This window comes from Benincasa hispida, chromosome 1 (genome assembly GCF_027475165.1).
Source record: "Benincasa hispida cultivar pf3 chromosome 1, pf3_genome.v1.1, whole genome shotgun sequence".
In the NCBI taxonomy this organism is placed as follows: domain Eukaryota; kingdom Viridiplantae; phylum Streptophyta; class Magnoliopsida; order Cucurbitales; family Cucurbitaceae; genus Benincasa; species Benincasa hispida.
This window is the reverse complement of record NC_143478.1, coordinates 13,003,203-13,007,588: the sequence shown is the minus strand read 5'-3', so window position 1 is coordinate 13,007,588 and position 4,386 is coordinate 13,003,203.

Here is a 4,386-nt window from a genome sequence, read left to right as displayed (position 1 = left end):
AAAGATCGCAGCAAGGATGGATGTGTCAACACAATACAGGCGACGGTGCAAAATTTGGGGGTGTACTCTTCCTTATCTTTATTTCAAATTTTGCGCTATCACATTGCATGTCACTTTTCAAAGTTTTATCACTGCATCCTTCTTGATTACCTCAATCATTTAACAAATAGATAAATTTAGTAGTTTATCGCATTCTGTTTCTTTACCAAGTAAGATTTCAATGATGAAAAATATGCTTCTATTTCTTTCGTATATATTAGAGTCAACTTAATCTTAAGATAGTCACCTCATAAAATATTTCTAGAAGTTAGGGGTTTGCTAGTTTTCTTTCAAACTCTCTTGACAACGTATTCTAGAACATCACATAAGTTATTTTAATCTTTTGGCAATGGGGACATTGCCGCATTTTAAATTTGGGGGTGAGGTATTTATTTTTCGATCTTGCTATTTTCATTTCTAAAAAAAAATACCTTTTTTTTTTAGAATAACAACTCCATTGTCAACGAAAAGGGGAAACCCATGTTGATAAGAGTTAAGTTGTGAAAGGCACTTACCCATAGTTGGATGTCCGCATGACACACGTGGGGGCAAGCCAAAACGAAAGTAAGTTACCAGGATCAACGCATAAATCGATGACCGCAACTCCAATGCCAAATCGGTATGAGTTTAGTCTGAGAAAGCATTGCTCGTAGTTGGATGTCTGCATGACACCCGTGGAGGCAAGCCAAAACGAAGGCAAAGCACTTGGATCAGCGCAAGGTCAAAAAAAAAAAAGCAATAAAGAAAATTTTTGTGCAAGGATAAATCTTTTGTCACCCCGGTAGAAATTTTTCTTGTTGAAATAAATCATGCAATGCCCAAGAATTCAATAAAGTCCTTTTGAAAGTTAAACTTGCAGTCCCTAAGTCTTAGAAATATTTTAAGAGTAGACTTGAATAAGACTTAAGAAAATTCTAGTATATAGGATTTGAATGAAATATCCTTGAGAAATCTAGGAAAAGAATTTTGCGGTGGACTTGCTATAGGAATCTTTAGCTTATGCTTGAGGACAAGTATTGTTTAAATTTGGGGGTATGATAACGGGCAGAAATGCACGTTATCATAGTGCTAAGTTATTAAACAATGTTGGATTGTGTTGATTAAAAATGATAAATTTCGTTCATTAAGCATAAAATCTATAATATTGCGGTCACGTGCATCAGCACATTGGAACTATTGTTTTTTGTATTTTTTGTGCAGAATATGTGTTAACGCATTGCAGAGATTGCGATCATAGGATTTCATCGGTCGAGCGCAACTTCACCGCAAGAATTTGCGTTGATCGCGCTTGCAAATATTCACCCAAGAAGAATCACCGCAACATGGTGGACGCATCCGGACGAAAGGACAATTAAGATCGATGGGACAGAAAGCTGACAGCAGTTGGATCCAAATTAAGTTGACAATCAATAACATTCACAAAGTATATCCAGCTTTATCGGTGACAATTATCCGGCGCATCAGTCAGGAATTAAAACAGTCCCATCTGTACAGCCAAGAGAGAGAAGCCGCCTTTCACCTTCGATGCCCTATAAATACCAAGTGCATTCTTCAGAGAAGAGGTTAAGCAGTCGATTACTTCATCGCCTTACAAGTTCACACATCTGTTCATAGTTTTTTTTTCCATTTCACGGTGGAGCTAGAGAAGAGTGGTGATGTCGGAGATCATCCAAGGCAACTCGAAAGAGGACCTTGAAGCGTAAGAGTAGAGAGCGGGTTGACTCTCGCGAAAGCGAGAATATCATTAGAGCACGAGTAGAACAGTGTAACTCCTGGTGGCAAGAAATTGCTCCAGGCTCTTTACTATACTTGCATTGTTATTCTGTACTTCATCTTTTATCTATTCAATGGAAGTTATATTTCTACATCTGCTCACTCTCTTAATACGCATGAGTAGCTAAACAAGTTGAATGGGTTGAGAGGAACTAAGCTAACATGATCTAGGAAGTTCATTGCTTGCGATTGTCTTGTTTTATTCTGTGCGAAACATCCCTTTAGAGTTGCTTGAGAGAGAATCTAAAGAAAGAACCTAATGTCTCGAGAGAGCTAGGTTAGAATCTGACTTGAAAGAGCAAGATTAGGCCTGCGTAAACAAGAAATAAGGACTTAAAGATAAGCTCTGTTTGTCAACGTTCATCGCTTGCATCCTAGGAATAGGAATGATATTATGCAGTAGCATATTTGTGTGAATGTCATGTTGTCATAGCATAAATAGAAATAGAAGTTTATGTGTAAACCCTGTAGACTTATCGCATATTTATCACATGCGTTCTAGCCTTAGAAGCCGTGGCATTCATGCCGAAAGGTGGTTTATTATTGTATGCATGTTGCATGATTGCAAGGCATGAACGCAACTTAGGGAGTGTTAGTCGAAACCCTTCTCAACCCGTTCACCACATATTCATCGTATTTTCCGTTGCCAACTCTTTTCGAACTCTGCCGCATTTATTATTATTTTCATTAATGCAATAACAAACCAACCATCTTATTTATTTACCGGTTAACGCAAAGTTTTCATAAGAAAATTATCAACACAAACCATTTTCACAAGTCCCTGTGATCGACTCTGGACTTACCAGGAAACTTGGAGAAATTTACACTTGGATTCCACTCGGGAAACTTGAGTGCACAACGTAATTCCATCAACGCATATAATCCATATTTCTATTCAATAAAGAACGCATCAGGGTGTGATAATGGGTAGAAATGAACGTTATCACAGTGCTAAGTTCTTAAACAATGTTGGCTTGGGTTGATAAAATATGTTAGATTGCGTCCAAAAAGCATTGAATTCATAACATTGAGATCGCATGCATTCATCGCATAGAAATAGTTAATTTTTGTATTTTTATGCAAAATATGCATTGACGTAAGGCGAAAAGCGCGATCACAAGAAATCAACAATCGAGCGCAGCATCACTGCAAGGCTTTGCGGTGCTTTATGTTCGCAAACATCTGCTCAAGAAGGATTGTCGCATAGAGTCACCGCAACTTGGTGAGCGCATCTGGTGAAAGGTATAATTAATCACGATGGGACAGAAAGCTGATGACGGTCGAATCCGAATTAAGTTTACAACCCATTAACGATAACAACTACACTCAGCTTTTCGGTGACAAATATTTGGCGCATCAGTTAGAGAATTAAAATCATCCCATCTGTGCAATCATAAGAGAGAAGTCATCTTTCACCCTGAAAGCTCTATAAATACCGAAGGCAACCTTCAGAAAAGGAGTTCGAACACTGAGAGAAATTTCCTTTAGCTTAGTCTTGTTCTTAGTTCTTCTTTTATTTTAAGGCGGAAGCGAGAGAAGGAAGTTGTGCCGATAGATCGTTCCGGTGAGCTCAGGAGAGTTTCGGAAGCATCAAGATCAGAGAGAGGGTCAGCTTCTACGGAAGCAGGAATATCTTTTAAACCGAATAGAGTTGCCAGTGTCAAGGCCTTAGGCAGCAAGGGATTTCTACTAGCTCTCTACCTTTATCTTCCATTGTTATTTTGTACTTAAACTCATTTATAAAAATGGAATTTACTTCTTTAGACATGTCCACTCTCTGTTTATTATGCAAGAGTAGCTAAATTTGTTGAATGGGTTAAGAAGTACTTAGTTAGTATAACTGGGGACCTTCATTCTATGTGTTTATCTTATATTATGTATGCTTCATTCGTCCATTAAAGATACTTGGGAGGGTAGTCTAAGGACAGGATCTAGGCTTGGAAAAGTCAAGTTAGAATCTAGGCTCGGGAGAGTCAGATTAGAACGCATAATCAAGAGATAGAGCTTAGGAATAAGCATTGTTTGTTATTACCGTATCGCATGCATCCTAGAGATAGGATATGATTGTGTGCGGTCACCTTATCTTTGCGTGCATCTTGCATCATCGCATAGGAAAAGAGTAGAGACTTATGGATAAACTCTATGGACACTTTTGCATTCAACACATGCGTCATATACTTAGGAGCACTGCATTTGCATTGGAAAATGACTTGCTCTGCATGGGTGTAGCATGATCGCATAATTTGACACATTCCCAGTTAACGCTAGTTAAAGACTTTCTCAACCCGTTCATCTGAATACTCAGTGCATCTATCGCATAATTAAAATTTTCTCAAATCCACCACATTTAGTTATTTCATTACCGCAAACAACAATCACAATAACTATTGATTTATTTGGTTACTGCAAGGTTTTCGTGAAAAATTATCACCGCATACCGTTTTTCCAAGTCCCTATGTTCGACCCTGGACTTACCAGGAAACTCAGTCGGGTTTACACTTGGATTCCACTGGATTGCTCAACACAACTCCATCATCGCATTTCATTCCATTTTGTTGATTGCAGTAATGAAAA